The sequence below is a fragment of the Dermochelys coriacea genome, chromosome 3 (genome assembly GCF_009764565.3).
Source record: "Dermochelys coriacea isolate rDerCor1 chromosome 3, rDerCor1.pri.v4, whole genome shotgun sequence".
In the NCBI taxonomy this organism is placed as follows: Eukaryota; Metazoa; Chordata; order Testudines; family Dermochelyidae; genus Dermochelys; species Dermochelys coriacea.
In genome coordinates, this window is record NC_050070.1 from 64,752,133 (window position 1) to 64,772,313 (window position 20,181).

The following is a 20,181-nucleotide window of genomic DNA, read 5'->3' on the forward strand; positions in this document are numbered from 1 at the left end:
CTGTGTTTGCCATGATTCCACAGCTGGGGATTGTTGCCAGAGAATCAGGCTCCCAGCACAGACTCAGCCAAGAAAATCTGTTTCCCTTAATGTTTCTCATACCATACAGCCAAGCAGAGCAGTGAAACTGCAGTTCAGAGCTCTGCTTGCTCTGCCTGGCTTAGGATCAAAATCAGTGACATTCTCTGAAAGAAGAGCTGGTAATAGGTGATCCTTTGTCCCTACTAGAGATGGAAGAAACCATCAAAATGCACACCTCATCCCTGCCACACCAAATGAGAGGAAAAGAAAGGAAAGACACGCCATCAGAAGCCACAAGCGGGAGGAAGGAACAAGGGTAAGAGGAGAAGGCTCTTCAGTCAATCACCAGAAGGAGGGAGGAAGGGAGAGACATTCCTTTACAGCACGACCACAGAAGACCTTATCCCTGGATGAAGCTGCCATTCCACACAAAGCAGATAAAAAAAGGTGGGGAATAACAATGGAAAGCACCTTCCCAAAAGTTAGGACTACTGGAATATGGGGGAGCCTTGCTCTTTGCACAATAAACAAGTTGAAGGAATCACAAATGCATGGTGGGATCCATCTAACAGTGTTGAATATATACAACATGCAGGGCCTACCTACATATACCTATTGGTGGCTTCTAAAACCTAGAACACAGTAAGTACCACTACAAGGCTTACAAATTACTTACAGGGATATTACCCTATTCCTATATGCTACAGAGAGGGTCGAGACCAAATCCACTCTGAACGTGGAGGGGGACCTGAATCTTGTAGCAACTTGTCCAATTCCTTTTATCAGTTAGGGGCAAAGGTAACTTTCTGTTCCAGCATAAAATGTCTGGAATAACTCTGTAGAGAGGTTTCAGAGTAGCAGCCGTGTTAGTCTGTATCTGCAAAAAGCAAAGGAGGACTTGTGGCACCTTAGAGACTAACAAATTTATTTGAGCATAAGCTTTCGTGAGCTACAGCTCACTTCATCGGATGCATTCCTGTCATTATGCAAGGCACCGAATTTAGCCTTATGGAGTGGAAATCTATCAACTTCATGAAAGGAATGCCTCCGATGAAGTGAGTTATAGCTCACGAAAGATTATGCTCAAATAAATTTGTTAGTCTCTAAGGTGCCACAAGTCCTCCTTTTCTTTTTTCTGTAAAGAGGTTTTTAATTGAATGTTAGTAAATAGTCTAATATCGTCTTATTCATTGTAGTACTTCATTCAGAATAAACTTCTGGGTTTTGAATAGTTCTCCATGCATCCCATGTTGCGGAGTTCTTAGTGTATGTGGCTGTGTAGCTAATTAAGGGAGTTTCTCACAGAATAGAGGTTTAATCTGCCACAGGATTTGTGGCATGCTTCCAATAATGAAATTCGTTAGACTGACTACACAACAGTTTTCACTGTCAAAGGCAAATTGTAAAAAGTAAACCAACGGCATGAAGAGTTTACAATATTTTCAGTTTTCCTAAATGCTTTTGGAACAGTAAAAGACACTACATTTAAAAAATATGGGGCCAAATCCAAGGCTTTACTTAAGCAAAATGTCCATTCAGATAGTTTACTGGAGTAGGAACTTCAGGATTGGGCCTGACAGTTTATCTTTAAGAGAAGAATAGAGTAAAATACAGATGGATTTGAAGTCTCTCAGTCCATCAGAATTTCAGCTGTGCCGGCACTACCCCAATATAATCAGTGCATAAAACAACATCATATCATCTCCCTGCACTTTCGAGCTTTCCAGATGTAAACAGCAGCCAAGGATTATGAGGCATACTCTATTACTATTTTGCTATTGTTTCCCAATTGGATCCACAGAAACATTTCTGGTATATTTTTGGCAATTGCTATCCAGGGCAGATCAGCATCTAACACACATCAATCTTTTTCTTTATCTTCCCATTGTCCTCATCAGTGTTCCAATGGTTGTAATATTTATTTGGCAACCTTTTCAGCAGCTTGCAGGACAGAGAGCAGATATACACAGAGATCTGTAGCTCACGAAAGCTTATGCTCTAATAAATTTGTTAGTCTCTAAGGTGCCACAAGTACTCCTTTTCTTTTTACAGATACAGACTAAGACAGCTGCTAGTCTGAAACAGAGTGAAAATAACAGTGAAATAAACAGTGAAAATAAGATATGGGTTTTTACTTATTTTCCTCTGCCTTTAAATTAGAACAAACAAGTGGTGCAACTAGTTCCAGATCCTGTCTCCAACAGTCACCAACACCAGATGTTTCAGAACGTGTAAAACACCTGTTCTGCATCCAGTTTTGCACTGATGTTCCAAGGAGGAAATGCATTTCTGACTCCAACAGTGATCATCTTATTCCTTGAACAAGGTTTACTTTTGACTCCACATTTCACTAGTTCTGTTGATCAGATATAAATACCAAACAATTCTTGACTAACAGGACACATGACTTTCTTCAAAATAAATATTCACTCCTCTTCTTTCCCTATAATACCTTTGCTCATGTCAATTACCATTTTTTAAAATGAGACACCTACCATGTGCATCCCAGAGCTTATAGTAGCTTTGATGAACAACATATACTCCAGATGCCAAATTAACTGTGAATAAAAGCTTCCCCTGTTCACCAATATATGGATATTTGCTGCTTAATAATACAGAGGCCTATTATTGTATGGGAATTATTTTTATGCTGTTAAGTGTACCAATTGCATGTATAAGAATCAAACAGGGCTGATAGCCTGGTGGACTGGAAGAAAGAAATTCTCTATCTGTACCTTACACTCAAGTGTTCTGAAGAAGGTGCTCAAGCTATTAACATTATTTCAATTTCTCGGCCTTGGAAAAATAGGACCCAGCAAGATTTTCACTAACTATTTGAAATATAGCAGGAAAAGACTAATCCTATTTACTTACTATGGAATGACTAAGAATTAACACGTTTTGTCTTCCTCAAGGTGCATTAGTTTGAAGATTTTCAGCACTGAATAAAAATACTTCTTTTGTGTACATTTGTGTGTGATACAGAATACATAAACCTGAACCAATCAGAGCCATTCATGTGCATAACAGGTTAACAGACTTTTCAGGATCAAAATGCAATTCCCCACTTACACAAAGTGCAAGAGCGCTGTTTAGTAAGAGCAGAGCTGCAGTCATCTTGCTGTTGAAAGGTATTTTTATTCTTACTTTTTCTCAGTCACTTAGGTTTCAAGAGTCCCTGTCCTTTTGGACCATCAGACTTGCTGATGGCCAGCACTGTAGAATGGTAAACTAATTAACTTACATTGGCATATATCAACCCACTAATTAGCTTCCTTATAGACAATAACTCATTTTCTATATGTTAGACACTGATGCATAATTTGATATACAACCAACTCAGCATGGAATGCAATTTATTTATTTTAAATCTCAGGTTTTTTGCTGATGGTGGTGCCACCTCTGTCAGACACTTTTACTAACCTAGTAACTCTTAGTTTCTTAGTCAACCAAATGCATCCGATGAAGTGAGCTGTAGCTCACAAAAGCTTATGCTCAAATAAATTTGTTAGTCTCTAAGGTGCCACAAGTACTCCTTTTCTTTTTGCGAAGACAGACTAACACGGCTGCTACTCTGAAACCTTTCTTAGTCCTGGCTCTTTCATTGCATGGTACCATGTAATGCCCTTCATAGCCATTCCTGTATAAGTAATTTCCATGAAAGTGCTCATGATGATAAAATGATTTGTGACAGGGGGGTTTATCAGAGTTATTCTCTTAATAACAGGTTTCAGAGTAGCAGCCGTGTTAGTCTGTATTCGCAAAAAGAAAAGGAGTACTTGTGGCACCTTAGAGACTAACAAATTTATTAGAGCATAAGCTTTCGTGAGCTACAGCTCACTTCATCGGATGCATTTGGTGGAAAAAACAGGAGAGATTTATATACACAGACACAGAGAACATGAAACAATGGGTTTATCATACACACTGTAAGGAGAGTGATCACTTAAGATAAGCCATCACCAACAGCAGGGGGGGGAAAGGAGGAAAACCTTTCATGGTGACAAGCAGGTAGGCTAATTCCAGCAGTTAACAAGAATATCAGAGGAACAGTGGGGGGTGGGGTGGGGGGGAGAAATACCATGGGGAAATAGTTTTACTTTGTGTAATGACTCATCCATTCCCAGTCTCTATTCAAGCCTAAGTTAATTGTATCCAGTTTGCAAATTAATTCCAATTCAGCAGTCTCTCGTTGGAGTCTGTTTTTGAAGCTTTTTTGTTGAAGGATAGCCACTCTTAGGTCTGTAATCGAGTGACCAGAGAGATTGAAGTGTTCTCCAACTGGTTTTTGAATGTTATAATTCTTGACGTCTGATTTGTGTCCATTCATTCTTTTACGTAGAGTCTGTCCAGTTTGGCCAATGTACATGGCAGAGCGGCATTGCTGGCACATGATGGCATATATCACATTGGTAGATGTGCAGGTGAATGAGCCTCTGATAGTGTGGCTGATGAGATTAGGCCCTATGATGGTGTCCCTGAATAGATATGTGGACAGAGTTGGCAACGGGCTTTGTTGCAAGGATAGGTTCCTGGGTTAGTGGTTCTGTTGTGTGATGTGTGGTTGCTGGTGAGTATTTGCTTCAGATTGGGGGGCTGTCTGTAAGCAAGGACTGGCCTGTCTCCCAAGATCTGTGAGAGTGATGGGTCGTCCTTCAGGATAGGTTGTAGATCCTTGATGATGCGTTGGAGAGGTTTTAGTTGGGGGCTGAAGGTGATGGCTAGTGGCCTTCTGTTGTTTTCTTTGTTGGGCCTGTCCTGTAGTAGGTGACTTCTGGGTACTCTTCTGGCTCTGTCAATCTGTTTCTTCACTTCAACAGGTGGGTATTGTAGTTGTAGGAATGCATGATAGAGATCTTGTAGGTGTTTGTCTCTGTCTGAGGGGTTGGAGCAAATGCGGTTATATCGTAGAGCTTGGCTGTAGACAATGGATCGAGTGGTATGATCTGGATGAAAGCTAGAGGCATGTAGGTAGGAATAGCAGTCAGTAGGTTTCCGATATAGGGTGGTGTTTATGTGACCATCGCTTATTAGCACCATAGTGTCCAGGAAGTGGATCTCTTGTGTGGACTGGTCCAGGCTGAGGTTGGGATGGAAATTGTTGAAATCCTGCTGGAATTCCTGAAGGGCTTCTTTTCCATGGGTCCAGATGATGAAGATGTCATCAATGTAGCGCAAGTTGAGTAGGGGCATTAAGGGACGAGAGCTGAGGAAGCGTTGTTCATAAAAATGTTGGCATACTGTGGGGCCATGCGGGTACCCATCGCAGTGCCACTGATTTGAAGGTATACATTGTCCCCAAATGTGAAATAGTTATGGGTGAGGACAAAGTCACAAAGTTCAGCCACCAGGTTAGCCGTGACATTATTGGGGATACTGTTCCTGACGGCTTGTAGTCCATCTTTGTGTGGAATGTTGGTGTAGAGGGCTTCTACATCCATAGTGGCCAGGATGGTGTTTTTAGGAAGATCACCAATGGACTGTAGTTTCCTCAGGAAGTCAGTGGTGTCTCGAAGATAGCTGGGAGTGCTGGTAACGAAGGGCCTGAGGAGGGAGTCTACATAGCCAGACAATCCTGCTGTCAGGGTGCCAATGCCTGATATGATGGCGTCCCGGATTTCCAGGTTTATGGATCTTGGGTAGCAGATAGAATGCCCCAGGTCGGGGTTCTAGGGGTGTGTCTGTGCGGATTTGTTCTTGTGCTTTTTCAGGGAGTTTCTTGAGCAAATGCTGTAGTTTCTAAATCAGACATCAAGAATTATAACATTCAAAAACCAGTTGGAGAACACTTCAATCTCTCTGGTCACTCGATTACAGACCTAAGAGTGGCTATCCTTCAACAAAAAAGCTTCAAAAACAGACGCCAACGAGAGACTGCTGAATTGGAATTAATTTGCAAACTGGATACAATTAACTTAGGCTTGAAAAGAGACTGGGAATGGATGAGTCATTACACAAAGTAAAACTATTTCCCCATGTTATTTCTCCCCCACGCCAATCCACCCCCACTGTTCCTCAGATATTCTTGTTAACTGCTGGAAATAGCCTACCTTGCTTGTCACCATGAAAGGTTTTCCTCCTTTCCCCCCCCTGCTGCTGGTGATGACTTATCTTAAGTGATCACTCTCCTTACAGAGTGTATGATAAACCCATTGTTTCATGTTCTCTCTATATCAATCTCCCCTCTGTTTTTTCCACCAAATGCATCCGATGAAGTGAGCTGTAGTTCACGAAAGTTTATGCTCTAATAAATTTGTTAGTCTCTAAGGTGCCACAAGTACTCCTTTTCTTTTCTCTTAATAACAGTGATGTTCTAACAGTTTCCCCTTTTTAGGTATACCGTATATCTGAAAGGCACCTTATTATTAAATGCAAGCATGCTGCTGCTAGAATTCTGCTCTTACAAAAGATGGCCACTCTCCCCCCGTTCTCTCTCTCATTGTTCTTGGGAAGGGAAAATTCTTCTGCACTATTTGGATTCATTTTCCATTCCTCCCACTTAGACTCATAGACTTTAAGGCCAGGAGAGACCATTATGATAATCTAATCTGACCTTCTGCACATTGCAGGCCACAAAACCTTACCCACCCACTCCTGTAATAGACCCATAACTTCTGGCTGAGTTACTGATGTCCTCAAATCATGATTTAAAAACTTTCACTAATCCCTTTGGAAAGGCCTGCCTTCAACCTCCATATGATGTCAATAGGGAATCCACAGAGCAAGTAGAGTCCTCCAATCCCAGCTGAGGAAGAAGGACTACACTAGGACAACTAGACTCTGCTTTTGAGGGGAAACAATTTGACTAAGGAGCACAAAGAGAAGAGTGTGTAGGAGGAAAAAGGAGAGGATGAAAGTATTTCTTGTTTAATTTTTGTTATAAGTCAGTCAGGTCTATGACTCAAGATGGCAATGGAAATCCAGGTCCACGGAGCGAAGAGAACTCACCCTCTTAAGAGGGCATGTAAGATCATTGTTAGCCCTGTTGAATCAGATAGTTCATAGATATTTTCCATTTTGCAGTTCTCTGCCTCAGTGGTGACTCAAGGTGTAAGGATTCTTCATTGCTTCTGGCAATTTGAATGCTTGCCAAAGTTGAATGCATCCACAACTTCAGGTTGAATGCTCAGAGCCAGCCTTATGGGCACTCAAAGCCATCACTGAGCAACAAGCTGACCAGCCATTGCAGCTTTAAATGCCCCTCTCTGATTCTCCAAAGGTCACTATAACCAAACCTCCTTGTTCTATGCACTTGCAACTTTAAGGTCAGCCTGTCTCTGCAGCCTGGTCCATCACTGTAAACAGTTAATCACTTCTGCCAATAAGTGAGTACTAGTCTTCAGTCCACAAGGTGTTACTTTAACTGATCCCCCAATGAGACAATAACTAAAGCCATGTGAATAACTGATTTTTCCCAGTTTGCAGGCAGTTTCAAAACAACAGGAAAAAATTGTTTCAGGTCCAACCTAAAGTAAAAAATTCTTAATTTGTTTGGTGAACCAAAACTTCAGGAAAAAGAAACTGTTTCAGGTTGAACAAGCGCAATGAAATGTTTCATTTAGATTGAGGAGGTTAAACATTTTTTAAATAAAACTTAAGAAAATTTTGAAATGAGAACTCACTTCAAATCAAATCATTTCATTTTGACACTTGAAATATTGTGCTTTTTTGTTTCTAAATGAACAATTTGGCAAAATTACAAATTCACAAGATTGCTGAATCAGCATTTTGTGCTTAAAAAAAGTTTTGGCCAAAAAAATTTCACCAAGCTCTAGACATAACATAGCAGACATTCAGTTTAGCACTAGATTATTCTATCTAGGATCTTATAGGCTCTGATTCAGCCACAAGACTACTATTTTACTTAAAAGTTAAACACATTTTTAAATGGTTACTGGATCAAGAACATAGTACACCTGTCATCGCATCTTTCGAATGCCTATCTAAGCAGAGTCTGAAAAAGCTCTCCACAGCATCTAGTAATGAACTGGGGGGAAAATACCTCAGGATCCAACAATATGTGCATAGATATGCCTACTAAGCCTAGGTCATCTGCAGAAAGCCCTGCTTTACCAAAGTCCTCAATTTTAGCTGCTATGGGTTAAAATTCACTTTAGTGTTTAATGCAGGGGTAATGAAATGTTGTTGCCCTGATTGTATGAGTAAAGGGCAACAAAAGTGTACTTAACATGCCCTAACTGAAAGGGTCACCCTAACTGAAATCTAACTCACTAAACAGTTGGTGGGGGGGGGGGGTTGAGGAAGAGAATGATTCCAAATCCAAGTAAGAGTCATCAGGAAGAGGGACAATTTTCCAGATGAAAAAGTAGTTCTGTACTGCAAGACTTCTGGAGCTGGGTGAGCCTTAGATATAGATTTCCAGACTCTTGTTTTGTTTGTGAATGTGATATTTATAAATATATAAAGCACCACCATCACATAGTCTACATTGTAGCAAAGGAGACCCCTTTCTTCTGAATTCTAAGAAACCGTATTTCATGGAGTGCTTATTCTACATTTAGGTTGTAGCATACAATGTGTGGTGTGTACTTTTAGCTGTTCTGTTCCCACTTACATTTCAGGAACACATATTGCTCTGTATAGCAGGAGCTATTTTGCATAGTACACAGTGGATAGTGTAATACATGAAATCTACATTCCTGCTGCAAAAGAAGAATGGGTTATAATAGAAATAGGTTTATAATAGGAACCTGCTTCATCATTCCAAGTTAGTTGAATGAATAATAGAGGGGAAGGCATGGTTTGATTCTGCAAGGCCTGGCCGATGGAGTATCAAATATCAAATTCACAAACAAAACAAGAGTCTGGAAATCTATATCTAAGGCTCACCCAACTCCAGAAGTCTTGCAGTACAGAACTGCTTTTTCATCTGGAAAATTGTCCTCTTTTCCTCCTACCTTATTTACATTTGGACTAAGTTCTGAGGGACAGTAGAGTGTCCTGCTGAAATGAGCACACTGAGCTGCCTTTTAATGTATCTTTTGAATACCAGACATGATATCCTCCCCCTCACTCTGTCCCCTTTATGCTGAGTAAAATGGTTGGAGCCGCATAAAGGGGCTCTATAAGCCCCATATCTACTTGAGTGGATTCTGCTGGTGAAAGCATTGCAGAAGATGGCTGTATGGCTGCCTTCTGACCACCCCCGTCCAAGCCCTGGTGCAGCAGGAGGGGAATGTTAGAAGTGGGTTTGCAGCACTGAAGAGATTCCAGGCAGTGCTGTGGCCCATAAGTTCAGCTTGGGGAGACCTACCCGCTCTAGCACTGATTGAGCTAGCATGCTAAAAACAGAGGGGTAGCTGCAGTGGCACAAGTGGTGGCAGGGGCTGACTGCCCCAAGTACAAACCCACCTGAGACTTTAGGTATGTACTTGGGGCAGCTAGTCCCTTCTGTCACTCACTCTGCCATGGCTACACTTCTATTTTTAGCATGCTAGCTCAATCAGAGATAGCGTGGGTCTATCACCTCAAGCTGGAATTTATACTCCAGCTCTAGCGTAGACATACCCTAAATTATGCCAGAAGCCTCTCTAGCTGCCAGAGCCCAGGATCAGGAGAATGTAAAGATGGCTTAAAGCCAACTTAACTCCTCCACCCTTACATGTGAGTTCTGTGCTGCACTGCTTAGATGTGCTGCACAGAATCTCATCCGATATATTAATTATGGGATATGTAGAGCTGGATCAGAGAAATTCCAACTAAATAGTCTTTGGTCAGAATTTGCTGAGCTGTGGAAAACTCACCTGTCTGGTTCCTTGGCAGCCAGCCTGGCAAACTTGGAGCTGATAACTCCAGGGCTTCCAGTGTCTGTGGCTTTGGAGCAGCGAGCCATGCATGCTACCCCAGGGCAAGAGACCCTGGGTCTTCCTGGGTCTAGGGTCATGGAGCAGCCCACCAGGCAAGGTCAGGGCTTGTTCTAATAACTGGGACTACAAATTTATCTCACTTTTTACTGTTGCGCTTACAATTATGTAAAAGCTCATAAAATGTCACAATGACCTGTCATAACATACATTGATGGGAAAAGGTTCACAAAGGAGACAGAGTGAATTAATCTAAACGAAAGAGCCTACTACTATGATTCAAGGACTTTGTTGAAATCATGCTTAGTAAAAACAGAAGATGTAGAATCGAATATTAATGAACCAAAAGTGGTGTCATATATTAGGCCTAATTAGTGGATAAAGTCATGAAGGGATGGGCTATTCCACCAATCACTCCTTTCTGGGTTCTTAAAAAAAAGAGAAAGAGACTTTGGGGGAAAATAGGGAAGTAAGGAGGTAGGCTACTGGAATGAACTTCACCATCATGGCTGCCACCCCCACTATCTCCTGGGACCCTATACCTTCTTCATCCTAATCCCAAGGGATGTCCTGACCAGCTCAAGCTAAAGAGAGAGGGTTCCAGATGACATCATCACCCCTACCAGCTACAACTGAATCCTAAACACCACCTGGGATGAAACAACAAACTTCTTTTCTTTTCCCAAAAGAACAGTTTTTACCATTTTTGATACCACCTACAAGTGTCAAACAAAGGGGGGGGGGTGGTTTCCTTCTAAAACTCTCTCCAGCTAAAGGGAAAAGAAACAAAAAAGTTGTTAAAATGACAGCCTTATTTAATACTTTATATTTAAATGCTTTAACTGTTTTTCTTTTTCTTTATCTTTAAAAAAGGTGAAAAGGAATTGTAATGGTGGGTTTGCCATGCTACTAAGCAAGATGAGGTCTCTGTTTACCAAAGCCCAAAACATTTTTCACACTGTTTAATGTTGGACAGCGACAGGATTATAACAACACCTTTGGTCCATATATTCCATCAAAATTAATACAACAGGCTCCTTCCCTTTCACAGAGAATTTCTGAATTGTTATGTTATTTGCCAAATTGGAATGAAACCAAATTTCAAAATCCTGTATAAAATGGAATTGCTTTTCTCCTCACCATGTTAGTTATACAGTTGAATCTATAATTTACCTGATTTTACTTGAGTATATATGATTTTTTTATTCAATACATTAGAGTTGATGTTTAGCTGCACATTTTCTATATCATGTCTAATTTATCATTTATTCATATTGTTGGTGTTTGGGAGGAAGGGATCAGGAATCAACAAATCCAAATATCCTAAATATGATTAGGTTCCCATATAAGCAGAATCTTAACTAAGGGAATTGTCACTCCCCCTATTTAACTTTTTACCAGTAAATTGAAAAACAAAGAGGGAAAAGTTAATGTAAAATTACAACAATATTTATGTCCCTGAAAGACAGAATCCATTTCAGAACTGTTCCATGATGTCATTTGAATCATAAAGCATGTATTATGGGTCAGATAACCACCACACTTGCCAATATACATATTCAGCAGCTGGATTAAATCCATGAGTTAAGTAACCGTAGGATATTTTTGCTGAAATATGTATGTGCAGTGATATCCTCAGAAAGATCACGGCACCAGTTCTGAGCTTGCTTGTTATCATGTAAGGGCGTCATGGGATACAACATCATGCAGACCACATACTGAGAACAGGGCTCTTGAGACAAAAGCACAAAGTAAAGAAAAAAGGGAGGCTGTAGATGAGGTTTGCATGAAACTGGAGTGATATTTGGCTCTTTCTTAAAATAATAATCCCTTTGGAAGCCAGAGATCCCATTTCAGATGTTTAGGAAAGTCTCTAGCTGATTCTGAGAGAAACTGTTTGTAGAATAATGCATTCAGTGCTGGGCAACTCAGGACCAGAAAGATGTGGACTAATTGAAGGGAATTCATAGAAAGGCAACACAAATGATTAAAGGTTGAAGGAACTGACCTATATGAAAAGATTAAAAGCACTAAATAAATGTTCTTTGGCCAGGGGTGTGGAGAAGGAATGGAGGGGGAGCCATAATCACTGTTCACAAGTATTTTAAGTGGGTAAATACCAAAAAGGGGGGAAATGTTACAAGCAGGGCTGGATTAAGGCCACCTGGGGCTCCACATAAGAATGGCCATATTGGGTCAGACCAATGGTCCATCTAACCCAGTATCTTTTCTTCTGATAGTGGCCAGTGCCAGGTGCTTCAGAGGGAATGAACAGAACAGGCAATCATCAAGTGATCCATCCCCTGTAACCCATTCCCAGCTTCTGTTAAACAGAGGAAGGAGACACTCAGAGCATGGTGCCCTTAGACATACCATAGCTTGGAGCAGGGAAGGAGGCAGCCAATCAAAAGGGGAGGTCTTCACTCCAGAATACCTTTCCCCCCACCTGAACTGGAAGAAACAGGTGGACAGGTGGATGCCTTCTTGCTCTATCCCCCTACCATGGAGCATGCTTTGGGGAGCCAGCATGTTTAGAGGGATGAAGAAATTAAGCCTCCTTCATTTTCCTCTCCCTTCCCCTGTTGGCTGAGCACACACAACTGTTAAGTGTCTCAGAAAAGAGAGCAAGGATCAACTTTTTAGGGCTAATGGCTTTTACAGTTTTCCGATTTTCACCAAAGTCAATAGGGTTCTGCCCATTAAGGCCTAGAGCATTCCCTGAAATGTTTGTATTTATCAGCTGCAGTTTGAAAAAGTTATCATGTCATATCCAGACAAATAGGCAGACAAATGCCATCACTTTGAGCCTAAGGCCTACCTTTGCTCAGCAACAACAATAGGTCTTATCCATTTTTCACTTTGCGGTCAAATTTAGATGTGCAGCTCCCATTGACTCTGAGATGTTGCACAAGTGCACACACACACACACACACACACACACAAACACACACAGGTGAGGGCAGAATTCTAATCTTGTCTCATTTGCACTCATCGAGAGAGACCCACATTTTTCTCTCTCTCATCCCCTCACTCACCGTGACTCCATAATCACAGTCACTTAATGTAGCGCAGATTCAAACTGATTTTTCTCTCCTGCAGCTAGCCCAGCCAAGAGTCACTGTGACATCCTGACACCCCAATATTCAGCACTGTCATGTAATTAGGATATGTCTTATACAAAGTATGCCTTGTGCGGTATCATTCTAAAAGTCTTGATCTGCTAGACAGTAATATCTCATTGCACTGTATGTGCTGTCATCATATGTGAAGTTATGAAGTTTGGCTCTGTGTGTGTTGCTGAAACATGTTGTGAGGTTGAAAACACCCACAAGCAGCCTTTCCGGTACAACAGTAAAAAGGCCAAACAATAATAATGGCTTATTGAGGAAATGCACACAAGCACAAGAATTACCCCAGGAACTGTGTACAATACACACAGGGTCCAGAGTGACCTAGACAAATTGGAGGATTGGGCCAAAAGAAATTTGATGAGGTTCAAAAAGGACAAGTGCAGAGTCCTGTACTTAGGAAGGAAGAGTCCCATGCACTGCTACAGGCTGGGGACTGACTGGCTAGGCAGAAGTTCTGCAGAAAAGGACATGGGGATTACAGTGGATGAGAAGCTGGATATGAGTCAGCAGTGTGCCTTTGTTGCCAAGAAGGCCAATGGCATATGTATTAGTAGGAGCATTGCCAGCAGATCAAGGGAAGTGATTATTTCCCTCTACTTGGCACTGGTGAGGCCACACCTGGAGTATTGCATCCTGTTTTGGTCCCCCACTACAGAAGGGATGTGTACAAATTGGAGACAGTCCAGAGGAGGGCAACTAAAATGATTAGGGGGCTGGGGCACATGATGAACAAGTTGAGGTTGAGGGAACTGGGGTTATTTAGTCTACAGAAGAGAAGAGTGAGTGGGATTTGATAGTAGCCTTCAACTACCTGAAGGGGTTTCCAAAGAGGATGGAGCTTGGCTGTTCTCAGTGGTGGCAGATGACAGAACAAGGAGCAATGGTCTCAAGTTGCAGTGGGGAAGGTCTAGGTTGGATATTAGGAAACACTATTTCACTAGGAGGGTGGTGAAGCACTGGAATGGGTTAACTAGGAAGGTGATGGAATCTCCACCCTTAGAGGTTTTAAGGCCCGGCCTGACAAAGTCCTGGCTGGGATGATTTAGTGGGTGTTGATCCTACTTTGAGCAGGGGATTGGACTAGATGACCTCCTCAGGTCTCTTCCAACCCTAGAATTCTATGATTCTATGAATAGAAACCTCTCAGAGATAGCACTACCCAATGGGAACTGTATGACCCATGTCACAGCAAAAGAGCTTTCCAGCAAATGGGGAGAAGATATAAAAGGGGTACAATGACATCATGAGGCACCTCACTCTTCCTGCAGCAACACACCTGGAAACACCTGAGGGGCAAGGATGGAACTGTGGGAAGTGATGGTTCCAGGCTAGAAGGATCTTTAGCCTATGTGTGAAAACCTGGGAAACCTAAGACAACTTGTGCCTTAAGACTCTGCCAGCCTGTTTATCACTCAGGATGAAAATTTGCTCATTTATATCCTAGCTATCTAGTGTGTTAAGATCAGTTTGCTGGTTTTCTTTATTTACTAAGGTAATCTGCTTTGATTTGTTTGCTATCATTTATAATCACTTAAATCTATCTTTTCAGGTTAATACATTTGTTTTGTTTTGGAACTCATACTTGGGGCAGAAAGCTGTTGCATATTTCTCTCCACATTAAGGGAGAGGGTGAATTTTATGAGCTTACGCTGTATAGTTCTCTATACAGTTCAAGACAATATAATTTTGGGTTTACACTCCAGAGGGTGTTTGCACCAAAGTGCTGGGCAATTCCCTGAGCTGAGTCCTCCCACACAGAGCTGACTGCAGACTCTGTGTCATTTTACAGCTGGGTGTGTCCCTACCTGTGTGCATGCTTGAAGGGGGCTTAGAGCAGCACAGAGTGGAGGGGGACCCAGCTGATGGGACAGGTGGGCTCACTGGGACCCCAGCTCACCAGGTGGCACCCCGGAAGGGGGAGACCAACCCATCACAATCACCACCTACAAACACTTCCCTTCAATTACTGAGAACCACTGTCCTCTATCTCCCTCCTCGGCTTACATGGGCTGGCCCCATCTGAAGGGGTTGAGGAAGTGCTAGAGACTGCAGTACAATGTATTCAGAGTTAAAATACATTAGTGCGGCATCATGGGGAATCTTGTACGTCCTCTGTGCTAACTGCTTGGGAATCAGAGGATTTCTGTCTCCACAACTGTTAATCCGGACCTATTTTCACACAACTTTTTTTTAAGCTTACATTTTACCCTTTGCTGCTACAGAGCCAGCAAAGGGATTGCAGGTTAACTGACACTCTATTCCCAGAGTTGCACACTTCTGCCATCATTACAACTGTGCACCAGCATCATCGGAGAAACAAACAGAAAACAATTTCAGTCATAAAGCATGTATTATATACAACAAGGGGAAAAATTGGCAGGGAAAGAAAACGTATTTCCAACTACTCAAAAGACCAATACAAACAAGAGAGATTTAAACAGCATTTGACAGTGTTCTTTGAGATTTTGTTGCTTTGCATTACATTGTACTACATTGTGTGAATGAACATATTTTAAAATATCGTTTATTAATTCCTGCTGAACATTTCTCAGCTCTTTCACCACTATCATGAGTAATTACTGCAGCAAGCAGTTTCAGCATATCTTGTTTCCAATGCCAATAGTCACAACTTGCAGAATCACTATTTTACTGACTCTTTTAACTGAGTATTTCCAAAGTTTGCAGTGTAGTTGTAGCCGTGTCGGCCCCAGGATATTAGAGAGACAAGGTTGTACAGAAGTTGGTTCAATAAAAGATATTACCTCGTCCACCTTGTCTCTCTAGTTCCAGAGTTTGACATTTAGGGGTTTTTTTTTTAAATATAAAAAGTTCCAGTTCCCTGACTTGCAAACATTTGTGTTTTAACTCCACAGGCCTAGTGTATCTCAGATGAGATCTGAGGTAATGCATGCACCATGAAATAATACTGAAACATTGCTGGAGCACTATTCATGACATTGCTTAAAATTGGTTTCTTTTAAAGATGGGCCCACACTTTGAAATTTGGATCTGAATTGGAACTTTGAACACTCCAAGCTGTGCAGAAGATCAGATCTGAGGTTTTTGTTTAGTCCCATACAAAGATGGGACGATTTGCAAAATGGTACCAAATTTAACCCAGTTCTAATCCTAAAGCTATGGGGTGCTCCACATCATTCAGTACCTGCACCTTAATTCAGGCTAGTCTCTGGTTTCCTTTGATTTTGCTTATGTGACCTGAAGCAAGCAGGTTTTTGTCTTTAACAGGAGGATGCTCCCGAAGCAGCCAGTGTGCCCCCACGGCCCCACGGGGTGGAGAAGGACAGGGGTCTCGGCACACTGCTCCTGCCTGCAAGCACCGCCCCTGCAGCTCCCATTGGCCTGCAATGGGGAGCCGTGGCCAATGGGAGCTGCAGGGCGGTGCCTGCAGAGATGCGCAGCAAGCAGTGCCATGTACCCCCCTCCGATATGCATTGGCCCCTTCCGGGAGAGGCGTGGCCATGTGGTGCACTACTGCCTGGCAGTAGGTGGGGCAGGGCACGGGGGGCCCAGCTTGTGATGGGAAGGAGGTGCTGATGTGCATGAGTGGGGCCGGGTCAGGCAGGGAGCCTGCCTTAGTCCCACTGCGCCACTGACCAGGAGCCACCGGAGGTAAGTGCCCCCTGGCGGGAGCCCGCACCTCAACCTCCAGCCCTGAGCCCCCTCCCGGAGCCACCACCCCATACCTCCTCCTGCACCCCAACCCCTGCCCCAGCCCTGAGGCCTCTCCCAGAGCCAGCCTCCTGTACCCCAAAACTCTGCCCAAGCCCGGAGCCCCCTCCTGCACCCAAACTCCCTCCCAAAGTTTGTACTCCTCACCTCCTCCTGCAGTCACCACTGGCTCAGGCTAAGCCCAGAGTCCCCTCCCAAACTGCAAACCCTTCGGCCCTAGCCCATAGCCTGTACCCCCTCCCAAACCCCAACACACCTGCCCCAGCCCGCGGAAAGTGAGTGAGGGTGGGGGAGAGTGAGCGATGGAGCAAGGGGGAGAATAGAATGAATGGGGTGGGGTCTCCGGGAAGGGGTGGAGCCTCAGGGAAGGGGCAGGATAGATCCTGTGTTGCCTTTAAATTCAAAAAGTGATCTTGGGCATAAAAAGGTTGGAGACCACTGATTTAAAGCTGGCACTATGAAGTACAACCTCAAAGTCCAGCCCTGCTTGCTATCTCACGTGTGGGATCAAGCTAGACACATTAATTGTACCTCTCTGGCTGCTGTAATTAGCTAAATCCATTTCTGAACAACAGCTGATATGCAGCAAGTGTCTGTTACTGAATCACTTTTCTTTCTCCTGGTCATTAATAATTTGCCTAAAAAGGAAACACGTCCCTTAAAGACTCTTGTTACTTTTCCCAGACTTTGCAGTAAGGGTGGCACTGATATATTCCACTAATCTCAGTAGGTAAATTGCCTGCCAGCACATTCTGAATTGGGAACTACAGGTCCTTGCAGCTGTTTCTGCTCTCAGCTTCATCTCTGCCAATCCTTTTTTTAAAAAGTAAAAACAACGTGACTTTAAAAGCTGATAAAAATTAAGAAACAAATGGTTCTGCTTTCTTGGGGGAATCAGAGGAAGGAAAGTCAGGTCACTGATAATCATTTGTTCTTTTCATCTATCTTCTTGTATGGGCCAGGTTGAGATCTCAGCTATGTGTGCAAATCCGGAGTCATTCCACTGAATTTATGATTCACACTGCTGTTGCTGAGACCAGAATGTGGCCCCACATCCCTAGATTTAAGAGGAGACACAACATTTGGACAGAAACATCAGAGGGAAAAAATACACAAAACAAAAGAATGTATTTAATTATTATTCTTTATTTTGTTCCCTTCTTTGAACACTGTGTAAGCCAGAGGCTTTTTATCTTTCTAAGAAAAAGCAGAGGTAGCTGAATACAGTAAGTGACCATGAATAAGTGCAAAAGCAAAGAAAAAAAATGAAATTAAGGTTAGCCCTTGGGGCAAGGAATGTCATTTTGTTCTGTGTGTTGTACTGCACCTAGCATAGTAGTGTCCCAGTCCATGACACTAGGGCACAATGGTAATACATATAACAAGGTTGGAATGAATATCTATTAACTACATCATTAGACCAATATAGTTTATAACAACAACAAACTTTTGACATGAAGAAAATTTAAACACTAAGGTTAAAAAACACACTCAAAACTAATCACCACTTTTTTCCCCTACCAAACATTGCATGATTTTAGATAAATTATAAGACCACCTCCATGTTAATTAATAATAATAATCTGCAATTCTGTAGCACCTCCCTCTGAGAATCTTGAAGCATTTTACAATTAGTTAAGTCTGCCTGCCCTGCAGAACAGGTAATTATTATCCACATATTACAGATGGGAAAACTGACACCAAGAGAATAAGTGACTTGCCCAGTGCCAGGTAGGAATTCTACATTAGAGACATGAATACAATCCAGACCTCCTGAGTCCTAACCCTGTGTTGTAGCCACATGACCTTCTTCTTACTAATGAGCTACAAGGAAAAATCAGATTAAATAGTGGAAAGACTCTTGTATACACTATTATTTTTTTTAACAATTTCCAAGGTTCTCTTCTACATGTTAAATGCATAAACCCAGTAACATTTGGGGTTTTGCCCCCCCCCGAAACCTCGCTCATCAAGTTTTCCCTGTATGCTGCCAGACAACTTCACTTAGCATTAGTTCACCAATGCTCTGCCACCCTTTCGTCTTTGCGTTTGGGAGCAAACTTTTACAATTTTATTAAGACACTGGGAGCTGAATATAGTCCAGTCGCTGGGGAAGCACTGTTGCATACAATAGATAGGGGCAGCTTGTAAAGAAAAATGGTGTGGGTAGAATCTCCCTCTGGTTTTGGGCTGCTGCACTTAAGAGTAGTTTATTGGTGACAATGTCTCTTTCAAGCCTTAGCTTCTATGTTAAAAAGATGCATTGTGTTGTAGTCACAGGTACTGCTCACAGACTTCCCTGCTGAATCTCTTTATTATTTGTTTACACTAGTACTTAGGGGTGCCAAATGAAATGGAGGCCCCTTTGTGCAAGGCATTTTATACGTGGAAATTGGAAGTGCTGGTATCAGTACAGAAGGTAATAAAAGTGGCAGCCCTGGAACCTGCAGGCAAGTTTTAGGTGTGAGTTATGAGGTTAGGAAAGTTAATTATCTAGAGGAAGTTTTCATTTCTATAATGGCCACCGTTGTTGGAAAGTATCAAAGATCCCGGGTTTAGAAAATTCCTTCAATGACTCAATTCAGCTGTTGGGTAATAAAGTTTAAAAGTGCAAATTTTCTGCAATTCTGTGAGAGCCTCCCTGTAGGAAACAAGGTAAGTCAGTGGTGACATTTGAATTTTTTTTAAAGAGAGAGAGAGAAAGAGAGAATGAGCACACGCACACACACGAGAGAGAAACAGGCAGACACCGCCTTCCCCAAGAAATTCCTCAGAGGCGGGACGGTGCTGGCTTTCTCTCACCCTATGCCTCCTGCAGCAGGACCACTGGGAGATTATTGGCAGCCCATTCCACATGGGAGTTTGACAAAAGGGGATGAGCAATCCAAACTCTCAGAAGAGATAGGCCAGACAGAAAAAACCTGAGAATTCGTCAGATTTTTGTTCACCACATTCTTCTTTTTTTCTCCTCTCCCACCATCTTCCACATATCTCTCTTTCCTTGATTACATGATTGCGTATTGTCTCTCTCCTCCCCATCCTTTTGGGCTTTCTTCTCCTCCATATTTGGTCACCCTTCTGTCACTCCCCTGGTTCCTGCCACTGTTTTCCAGGTTCCACTGTTTTCCGTGTCCTTGAACAATACTTAAGCCGCTTGGACATAAGTCCATCTACATGAGAAGGAATGTCTCTATCTAGGCTCCAAGAGTAAACACCTGGCCTACAAACATACTGCACCTTACCAAACCATTTAGTAATAAATGTGGGCCCATCTGCATGACCAGCAGCACCAGGTGTGATGGGTTGGAACCCGCCCCTCCCATCCAGGATGCCACCTGTTGTACTGGGGTTTCACTGAGCCTCTCCTGCTCTACCAGCCTGGATTCCCTCTCCCTGTTTTGCTGAATTAGGCTTTCCATCCTCTTGCAGCACACACACACAGGTAGGGCCACACCCAGCTGCAAACACAGATTGAAGTCAACTCTTTGAGAGAGGACTCACGCAGCACTCATGTG